Here is an 11,853-nt window from a genome sequence, read left to right on the forward strand (position 1 = left end):
CATTTTAGTTTTACCTTGAAGACTTCTGACTTTGTTTTGTTTACCTTCTGACTGTTCTCCCAGGTTTGCGTGTCGGTCTGTAAATGCTCATGTCATGTTCTAGTTCGTATTCCAGTCGGACCATTTTTAAAGAAAAGATTGCTTCATATTGTAGACACCAGCTGGTGGCTATTGCTCATTTCCTTCCAACCCACTAGGTTCCTTAGACTTCATCTGAACTACAAATTCACACCAACTGAAGTTATTACAACACCCACCACCTTCTTTTTTTACAATGTAGTTCCTGACTCCCAAATGGCACAGTATTCCCTGTTTTAGTGCACTAATTTTGACCAGGATCTATAGGGCTCTGGTCAAAAGTAGTGGACTTCGTTGGGAGTAGGGTACCATTTGGGGGTGAAGCCATGATATGCGTGTAAAGCTTCCACTTGTTTTGGTTCTAAAGTCTGTGTTGGAAGGTCATGCAGGTGAGTCCTGAGGCGTGTTGTGTTTTTCTGTTTTCAATCTGAGATGTGTTGGAACTGACGCAGGTGTTGAAGGTGACACTGATCTGTTGCTCTCTGGAGGCACTGGCTCACCCTACATCCCTGCTTTTCTACCTCTGAGACTGATTCATCCTACTTTTTTTTTTCTCCTCTCCCTCCCTCCCTCTTCTCTCCCTCCACCCTCTGGAGACTGATTCAGAGTGTCAGGTCCCTGTCCTGGTGAGTTGTTTTAGGGTCATCCTGATCAGCTGCCTTGTATTCTACCCTTCCCTCCTGGGGCTGATGGTAGGCTAGATGTCATACCACCTGACTCATGATTCAAGGGAAACTAGCCACTAATATTTTCCATGAAGCGTGCAGACTTTGTAACAAGCATGTATTGTATTGGTGACCTTTTTTGTGTGTTTTTCATCACGAGTGATGACTCGAGGTACAATAGAATAAAAAGCACAGTGTAAAATAGGTGAAAGTTCAAAGAATTATGTCGCAGGATCTACAAAGAATATAATAGTGTGTAAGATGTCATGGTTACTGTCGCTGTGATCTGGTCGTCTCTGTTGACTTCAACTGGGACTGAATGTATTCTACTGGCTGACACACAGGATCTCTGACATTCGCATGTATGCAAATGTCAAGGTCAACCAACAAAACCCTGAGTAAAATGCTTCTAGGCCACGACTAGATGGTGCTGTCGGACAGTAGATTACTGTGATGTCATCTACAAGTGCTCACTAGATGGAGATATTTCCATTACGGAGCATGGGATCTGTGGCTGGAGCAAACCAATTACCTCTGCACCTACAGCTTTAATTTCAACAAGTCAATTTCTACCTGATGTGGATATGGCCTATATTTAGCATACTCTATAAATATAGCCTACACTGTATTTAGCCTGCTCATTTAAATTTAGCCTACACTGTATTTAGCCTACTCTTTTAATTTAGCATACACTGTCATTAGCCTACTCATTTAAATTTCACCTACACTGTATTTAGCCTACTCTTTTAATTTAGTCTACACTGTCATTAGCCTACTCATTTACATTTAGCCTACACTATTTAGCCTACTCATTTACATTTAGCCAACACTGTATTTAGCCTACTCATTTACATTTAGCCAACACTGTATTTAGCCTACCCATTTACATTTAGCCAACACTGTATTTAGCCTACTCATTTAAATTTAGCCTACACTGTATTTAGCCTACTCATTTACATTTAGCCTACACTGCATTTAGCCTACTCATGTAAATTCATCCTACACTATTTAGCCTACTCATTTAAATTTCAGTTCACTCTCAATGTAAGGACATATTGGATTGAAGAAGTAGAAGCTAGGCTCCAAGCCTTCTGTAATTTTAGAATTAATACATTCATATCCATCCATATTGCATTCTAGATTTATTTTCAGTCTTGGTTTGCTTGGACATGCTGTCCTATGAGTGACCACAGATAAGGTTTTCCTGATGTGTGTATTTAAATATAAAAAAATTAAGTGCTCAAGTCTAGAATGTTTAACTTTCACACAACTCAGTCTTAAATGATTAATAATATATCTTACGGAATAGGGAACCCACTGCCCAATGTGGGTTATTTTAAACTCCCTGATGTCTTCACACATTTCCAAGGGAAAATGTTTTACTTAGCCCATCAACAAGACTACGGTACCAGACTACTGCATTTCAGTTGACTTTGTTTGCGAGATGTTCTTGAAAACACATTTCTTTTACACAAACAAGAAAAGGGGAAAACAAACAAATCAGACGAGCACCAGGGAACCAAGAGAGAAAATGTACGACTTTATACAAAGACAAGGCAGACAAGATATTTGTTTTCTACACTGACGTAACCTACGTGTTACCAAAAGTGTTCCTTTACAAAAAAAAACACAAAACAAGGAATATAAAAATCTGACTATCTCAGAATGGGAACCAGTGGTTGAAAACACATGACCATGTACCCAAAGATGGCAAACGAGGATGTCATTTTAGTGTTGTGACCCGGCAGGGACATCAAGACAACAGTGTCTGCCATCCATCTCCTTCCTACGGGACCTAATTGACAGTAAGTGTGCTTTGGGGCCACTGTAAAGGAAATATATGAGAACTAATACAAAACAGTCAGGATGCAAGACAATGTTAGGCCTGGACTAATCTTATATGAGAGTGATCACAATGAAATTAAAGGAAGTTTATTCTAGTATTGGGGCAGGAGGTTATTATGCTGGGTATTACTTTACGGACATAATGGCATCTGGAAATGCATCAATTCAGAAAGGATGATAAGAAATATAGATTTGATTATCTCAGGATGGTAGAAATCAGAAGAGGATGAAGTCAAACACACACACACACACAGACCCAACGGGCTCAAGTTAACCTGCTCTCTCGCCCATCCATAAAGGGAAATCAAACCAAATCCTGTGAAGCGTAGTAGCGGTAGCAGATTTCCTCATCCTTCTCGCCAGCCGTGATTTTCGTGGTAAGAAAAGTGACCGTTCTTGATGCAAAAACTATGTCCCGTAGAGTAAATGACATTACTAAGCTGCTCCCGAATGGACTACGTCAGGACATAGAATCGATTTCCATCGTAGTCCATGTGAGGTTTTAAATGACATTATGAAGGGCAGCTCTGAACAGTTGAAACTGGATTTTTAAAGAGCTGATTGACTCTGCCGGACACTAACTACAGACCCATCATATCTGACCCTGTGACCTCTGAATCTCTCTGCTTTAGCAGGACTCTTTCCTCTCTGAATCTCTCTGCTTTAGCAGGATTCTTTCTCTTCACAACTGGCTACGTGATTATTTCAGCTCAATGGTTGTAACTTTTGTTATTCTAGCTCTGTGAGTGTAACATTTATTGACAATTTCGATACCTTTTGGAAACAAAAACAGATTTAAAAAGGATGGGATCCACCCAAATCATGTGGGATCCTGGATCCTTTCACAGCACTATAAGGCTACGTTGAGACAATAACGTATCAATGACCCAAACACAGCTAAGCTAATCCCTACCGCTGTGACGCAGAGTTGTTATAATGCTTCAGCAAATGTACATCACACCAGGGGAGTTGGAAGACAATGTAAGAAACCTAATGTATGTCCCCTCTAACTGCCCTGAATGCCTCTGCTGATCCTACAGCTATTATACACTCTAATCATGAATTAGATTTACACTGTTAGCACTGAGGCGGTGCGCCCTAGGAGGAAGACCACTGTGTGCAGCTCACCCTGCACTAACATGAATAACATGAGAATATCTACTGCTGCAAAGCTTCCCAGTAAAGCAATGAGAACAAGCAAGCATCCCAGAAGAAAAGTGCTCAAAATAGCCCACGTTAACATACGACGCTTAAGAAACAAGGTTCATGAAATCAATAATTTACTAGTAACAGATGACATTCATATTCTGACTATCTCTGAAACTCACTTAGACAATAGATTTGATGATACAGTGGAAGCAATACAGGGTTATAAATGTTACAGAAAATACAGAAATGCCAAAGGTGGAGGTGCTGCTGTTTATATTCAGAACCACATTCCTGTAAAGATTAGAGACGATCTCATGTTAAATACTGTTGAAGTAATATGGCTACAGGTTCATCTGCCTCACCTAAAGCCCATTCTGGTGGGAAGCTGCTATAGACCACCAAGTGCTAACAGTCAGTATCTGGATAATGTTAAATACTGTTGAAGTAATATGGCTACAGGTTCATCTGCCTCTCCTAATGCCCATTCTAGTGGGAAGCTGCTATAGACCACCAAGTGCTAACAGTCAGGCTCTGGATAATACATGTGAAATGCTTGATAATGTATGTGATATCAACAGAGAGGTATATTTTCTGGGTGATTTAAATATTGACTGGCTTTCATCGACCTGCCCACTCAAGACAAAGCTTCAAACTGTAACCATTAGCTGCAACCTGGTTCAGGTTATCAGTCAACCTACCAGGGTAGTTAGAAACAGCACAGGAACGAAAATCATCAACATGTATTGATCACATCTTTACTAATGCTGCAGAAATTTGCTTGAAAGCAGTATCCAAATCCATTGGATGTAGTGATCACAATATAGTAGCCATATTTAGGAAATCCAAAGTTGCAAAGGCTTGGCCTAATATAATGTAGAAGAGGTCATGGGGCCTAATATAGTGTAGAAGAGGTCATGGGGCCTAATATAGTGTAGAAGAGGTCATGGGGCCTAATATAGTGTAGAAGAGGTCATGGGGCCTAATATAGTGTAGAAGAGGTCATGGGGCCTAATATAGTGTAGAAGAGGTCATGGGGCCTAATATAGTGTAGAAGAGGTCATGGGGCCTAATATAGTGTAGAAGAGGTCATAGGGCCTAATATAGTGTAGAAGAGGTCATTACAGAAGTTTTGTTGTGATTCCTATGTTGTTGATGTAAATAATATTTGTTGGTCCGTGGTGTGTAATGAGGAGCAACCAGAAGCTGCTGGTCTGTGGTGTGTAATGAGGAGCAACCAGATGCTGCTGGTCTGTGGTGTGTAATGAGGAGCAACCAGACGCTGCACTTGACACATTTTTGAAATGGCTTATCCCAGTTACTAATAAGCATGCACCTATTAATAAAATGACTGTAAAAACTGTTAAATCCCCTGAGGATTGCTGAGGAATTAAAAAATGGTATAGTTGAGATGAATGAGGCAAAAGGAATGGCAAATAAGTCTGGCTACACAACAGATTGGCAAAACGTACCGCAAATTGAGAAATAATGTGACTAAACTGAAGATAAATGACATAAAGAATGATAGTATAAAGCTTAGGAGCATTGTGGGAAAAAAGGCAAACTCACCTCCAACATTCATTCAGCTTCATTGAATCGGATGGTTCATTCATCACAAAATCAATTGATATTGCCAAATAATTAAAATATTTTTTCATCTGCAACTTAGGCATGACATGCCAGCAACAAACGATGACACTACACATCCAAGTATGATACAACAGTAGATAGGATGGGGAGAAGTCTGTCTATAATAAAGCGCTGCTCTACCTTCTTAACAGCACTGTCAACAAGGCAGGTCCTACAGGCCCTAGTTTCTACCTTCTTAACAGCACTATCAACAAGGCAGGTCCTACAGGCCCTAGTTTCTACCTTCTTAACAGCACTATCAACAAGGCAGGTCCTACAGGCCCTAGTTTCTACCTTCTTAACAGCACTATCAACAAGGCAGGTCCTACAGGCCCTAGTTTCTACCTTCTTAACAGCACCATCAACAAGGCAGGTCCTACAGGCCCTAGTTTCTACCTTCTTAACAGCACTATCAACAAGGCAGATCCTACAGGCCCTAGTTTCTACCTTCTTAACAGTACTATCAACAAGGCAGGTCCTACAGGCCCTAGTTTTGTCGCACCTGGACTACTGTTCAGTCGTGTGGTCAGGTGCCACAAAGAGGGACTTGGGAAAATTGCAATTGGCTCAGAACAGGGCAGCACGACTGGCCCTTAGATGTACACAAAGAGCTAATATTAGTAATATGTATGTCAATCTCTCCTGGCTCAAAGTGGAGGAGAGATTGACTTTATCACTGCTTGTATTTATGAGAGATGTTGACATGTTGAATGCACCGAGCTGTCTGTTTAAACTACTGGCACACAGCTCAGACATCCACGCATACCCCACAAGACATGCCACCAGGGGTCTCTTCACAGTCCCCAAGTCCAGAACAGACTGCAGAAAAAAAAGCTGCAAAGCTGCAGCCTTTAGCTCAGTGTGAATGTTGCCTGTGTACATACAGTTACTGTGGGGGTGACATCATCGATGCACTTATTGATAAAGCCAGTGACTGATGTGATGTACTCCTCAAAGCCATCGGAAGAATCCCAAAACATATTCCAGTCTGTGCTAGCACAACAGTCCTGTAGTTTAGCATCTGCTTCATCTGACCACTTTTTTTTATTGACTGAGTCACTGGTGCTTCCTGCTTTAATTTTTGGTTGTAAGCAGGAATCAGGAGGATAGAATTTTGGTCAGGTTTGCCAAATGGAGGGCTAGGGAGAGCGTTGTACGCATCTTGCACCCTCGACAGCTACTGTGATTATTATTATTTGACCATGCTGGTCATTTATGAACATTTGAACATCTTGGCTATGTTCTGTTATAGTCTCCACCTGGCACAGCCAGAAGAGGACTGGCCACCCCACATAGCCTGGTTCCTCTCTAGGTTTCTTCCTAGGTTCCAACCTTTCTAGGAAGTTTTTCCTAGCCACCGTACTTCTACACCTGCATTGCTTGCTGTTTGGGGTTTTAGGCTGGGTTTCTGTACAGCACTTTGAGATATCAGCTGACGTACGAAGGGCTATATAAATACATTGGATTTGATCTTTATGTGTGTAGTAAAGGTGGTCTATCATTTTTTGCCCTTTACACATTTAACATGCTGATAGAAATGAGGTAAAACTGATTTAAGTTTCCCTGCATTAAAGTCCCCGGCCACTAGGGGCACCGCCTCTGGATGAGTGTTTTCCTGTTTGCTCATGGTGGTAGACAGCTTATTGAGTGTGGTTTTAGTGCCAGCATCGGTCTGTGGTGGTATGTAGACAGCTACGAAAAATACAGATGAAAAACTCTCTAGGTAGATATTGTGGTCTATAGATTATCATGAGATACTCTACCTCAGGCGAGCAAAACCTTGAGACTTCCTTAGATATTGTGCACCAGCTGTTGTTTACATAAATGCATAGGCCACCGCCCCGTGTCTTACCAGAGGCTGCTGTTATATCCTGCCGATAGGGTGTATAACACGCTGTATGTTATCCATGTTGTCGTTCAGCCACAACTCAGTGAAACATAAGATATTACTGTCTTTAATGTCCCGTTGGTAGGATATACGCGCTTTCAGTTCGTCCCATTTACTTTCCAGTTGATTGAATGTTAGATTGAATGTTAGATTGAATGTTAGCAAGCAGGACGGAAGACAACGACAGATTAACCATTCGTCGCCTGATCCTCACAAGGCACCCTGATCTTTTTTTCCGCGAAATCTCAGTTTCCTTCTCCAGCAAATGATGGGGATCTGGGCCTGGTCAGGTGTCTGTAGTAGTATATCCCCCCCCCCCGTCCGTCTAATCTGAGGTGAGTAATCGCAGTTCTGATGTCTGAAGCTCTTTTCGGTCATAAGAGACGGTAACAGCAACATTATGTACAAAACAAGTTACGAGCAACTCGAAAAGACAAACAAGATATCATGGTTGGTTAACACCCGCTAAGACGGCCCTACCCTCCGGCGCCATCACACACACACACGATAACATACGCACTATACACACACGTACAAATGGATTTTGTACTGTAGATATGTGGTAGTGGTGGAGTAGGGGTCTGAGGGCACACAGTGTTGTGAAATCTATTATGAATTAATTGTAATGTTCTTAAAATGGTATAAACTGCCTTTTGCTGGACCCCATAATAAATACAAATACAAATGCACACACAGACACACACAGACATACAGAATCACACACACCGACAAACAGACACACACAGACATACAGAATCACACACGCAGACGCACACACGGACGCATACACAGACACACACTGTCGTCAACAACATAGCTCTCTGAGGAAATGCCTTAGCAGCATGAACTCTGTAATGAGTAAAAGTGAATTAAAGTCTGCGAGAGAGAGAGAGAGAGAACGAGAGGTGGGAGAGAGACAGAGAACGACAGATTGTTAGAGAGAATGAGAGAGAGAGAGAGAGAGAGAGAGATAGAGAACGATAGTGTTAGAGAGAACACGAGGGAGGGAGAGAGAGAGAGATAGAGAACGATAGTGTTAGAGAGAACACGAGAGAGAGATAGAGAACAACAGAGTGTTGCAGTGAACAAGAGAGAGAGAAAGAGAACGACAGTGTTAGAGAGAACATGTGAGAGAGAGATAGAGAATGTGAGAGATGGAGAGAGATAGAAAACGACATTGTAATAGAGAATGAGAGATAGGGAGAGAGAGATAGAGAACGACAGTCTCTCTCTGTCTCAGAGAGACACAGAGAGAGAGAGAGGGCCACTGTACCGTTCCTACTATTAAATGAAATGATCCTTTATTTAGCACACAATGGAAGGTTCCGGAGAGAGACGATCAATACTAATACCTCCCGATCATAATCGTCAAACTTCTCTCTTGAAATGATTCTCATCAATTCCCTAAAAAGACCACAGGCCTGTGTGAAAGATCAATACCACTATGGGGCTGTGGTTTCCTAGCTTAATTCATTCTGCACTCATATTGTGTGTTGGCCTGCCGTGTGGTGAGGATCATATACTATTGGAGAGAACCGTCATTTCTCATGAATAAATTAACGGAGTAGAGCAGTAGTAAGGGCAGAGTTAGTATTCTAGCTGAAGGTTAGGAGGTAGAGTTAGTATTCTAGCTGAAGGTTAGGAGGTAGAGTTAGTATACTAGCTGAAGGTTAGGAGGTAGAGTTAGTATTCTAGCTGAAGTTTAGGAGGTAGAGTTAGTATTCTAGCTGAAGGTTAGGAGGTAGAGTTAGTATACTAGCTGAAGGTTAGGAGGTAGAGTTAGTATACTAGCTGAAGGTTAGGAGGTAGAGTTAGTATACTAGCTGAAGGTTAGGAGGTAGAGTTAGTATACTAACTGAAGGTGAGGAGGTAGAGCAGTAGAGCTATTATACTAGCTGAAGGTTAGGAGGTAGAGTTAGTATACTAGCTGAAGGTTAGGAGGTAGAGTTAGTATACTAGCTGAAGGTTAGGAGGTAGAGTTAGTATTCTAGCGGAAGGTTAGGAGGTAGAGTTAGTATACCAGCTGAAGGTTAGGAGGTAGAGCAGCAGAGTTAGTATACTAGCTGAAGGTTAGGAGGTAGAGCTAGTATACTAACTGAAGGTGAGGAGGTAGAGCAGTAGAGCTAGTATACTAGCTGAAGGTTAGGAGGTAGAGTTAGTATACTAGCTGAAGGTTAGGAGGTAGAGTTAGTATACTAGCTGAAGGTTAGGAGGTAGAGTTAGTATACTAGCTGAAGGTTAGGAGGTAGAGTTAGTATACCAGCTGAAGGTTAGGAGGTAGAGCAGTAGAGCTAATATACTAGCTGAAGGTTAGGAGGTAGAGCTAGTATACTAGCTGAAGGTTAGGAGGTAGAGCTAGTATACTAGCTGAAGGTTAGGAGGTAGAGCAGTAGAGCTAGTATACTAGCTGAAGGTTAGGAGGTAGAGTTCGTATACTTGCTGAAGGTTAGGAGGTAGAGTTAGTATTCTAGCGGAAGGTTAGGAGGTAGATTTAGTATGCTAGCTGAAGGTTAGGAGGTAGAGTTAGTATTCTAGCGGAAGGTTAGGAGGTAGAGTTAGTATACCAGCTGAAGGTTAGGAGGTAGAGCAGCAGAGTTAGTATACTAGCTGAAGGTTAGGAGGTAGAGTTAGTATACTAGCTGAAGGTGAGGAGGTAGAGCAGTAGAGCTAGTATACTAGCTGAATGTTAGGAGGTAGAGCTAGTATACTAGCTGAAGGTTAGGAGGTAGCGTTAGTATACTAGCTGAAGGTTAGGAGGTAGAGTTAGTATACTAGCTGAAGGTTAGGAGGTAGAGTTAGTATACTAACTGATGGTTAGGAGGTATAGTTAGTATACTAGCTGAAGGTTAGGAGGTAGAGTTCGTATTCTAGCTGAAGGTTAGGAGGTAGAGCTAGTATACTAGCTGAAGGTTAGGAGGTAGAGTTAGTGTACTAGCTAATTGTTACCATCTCTTTCAACGATAGCGGCTGGCTATCGTTGACCTGCAAGAGAGAGGGAGCGAGAGAGAGGAAGGGAGTGTGTGGTATGTATGTTGAGGGAAAAGCCGATGGAGTTACTAGACTCGAGGGAGGGATGGAGGGAGGGAGAATTGAGAGAAAGAGGGAGGGAGTGAGGGAGGATGGCGACATATCAGAGGTGAGAATGTGTTATTCACAACTCCATGGACCCCTGCTGCTCTCTCAGCACCTCACTGCTCTTTGAGTGATGGGGATGGACTCTGTTAAAGGAGAGAGAGATATGTAGGAGGCCTAAGCCTACAAAGCAGGAGGGTTCAAGTAACCAGACACACACACACTCGTGCGCGCACACACACACACACACACACACACACACACACACACACACACACACACACACATATATAGTGTGTACCAGCATTGAGTCAATGTGCAGGGTGTTTTGTGTGTGTGTGTTTGTGTTTGTGTGTGTGTGTGTGTATGTGTGTGCGCGCACGTGTGTGTGTGTGTGTGTGTGTGTGTGAGTGTGTGTGTGTGTGTGTGTGTGTGTGTGTGTGTGTGTGTGTGTGTGTGTGTGTGTGTGTGTGTGTGTGCGCGTGTGTGTGTGTGTGTGTGTGTGTGTGTGTGTGTGTGTGTGTGTGTGTGAGAGTGTGTGTGTGTGTATGTGTGTGTGTGTTAGAGTGTCAGCGTTGTATGTGTGAGTGTGTGGGTAGAGGCCAGTGAGTGTACATCGAGCCTGGCAAGAGAGTCGGTGTAAATAAAAAGGAGATCAATGTAAATAGTCTGGGTAACCATTTTATAACCTGTTCTTATGGCTTGGGGGGGGTAGAAGCTGTTCAGGAGCCTTTTGGTTCCATACCTGGCGCTCCGGTATCGCTAGAGAGTACAGTTCATGACTTGGTCGGCTGGAGTCTTCGTACATTTTTAAGGCCTCTGACGCCGCCTGGTATAGAGGTCCTGGATAGCAGGTGGCTCGGCCCCAGTGATGTTGTTATTTTTTTGTTGTTGATTTATTTCACCTTTATTTAACCAGGTGGGCCAGTTGAGAACACCTTTATTTAACCAGGTAGGTCAGTTGAGAACACCTTTATTTAACCAGGTAGGCCAGTTGAGAACACCTTTATTTAACCAGGTAGGCTAGTTGAGAACACCTTTATTTAACCAGGTAGGCTAGTTGAGAACACCTTTATTTAACCAGGTAGGCCAGTTGAGAACACCTTTATTTAACCAGGTAGGCTAGTTGAGAACACCTTTATTTAACCAGGTAGGCCAGTTGAGAACACCTTTATTTAACCAGGTAGGCTAGTTGAGAACACCTTTATTTAACCAGGTAGGCCAGTTGAGAACACCTTTATTTAACCGGGTAGGACTAGTTGAGAACACCTTTATTTAACCAGGTAGGACTAGTTGAGAACACCTTTATTTAACCAGGTGGGCCAGTTGAGAACACCTTTATTTAACCAGGTAGGACTAGTTGAGAACACCTTTATTTAACCAGGTAGGCCAGTTGAGAACACCTTTATTTAACCAGGTAGGCCAGTTGAGAACAAGTTCTCATTTACAATTGCGACCTGGCCAAGATAAAGCAAAGCAGTTCGACACATACAACAACACAGAGTTACACATGGAGTAAAACAAACATAC

Source organism: Oncorhynchus tshawytscha, linkage group LG26 (genome assembly GCF_018296145.1).
Source record: "Oncorhynchus tshawytscha isolate Ot180627B linkage group LG26, Otsh_v2.0, whole genome shotgun sequence".
Classification (NCBI taxonomy): Eukaryota; Metazoa; Chordata; class Actinopteri; order Salmoniformes; family Salmonidae; genus Oncorhynchus; species Oncorhynchus tshawytscha.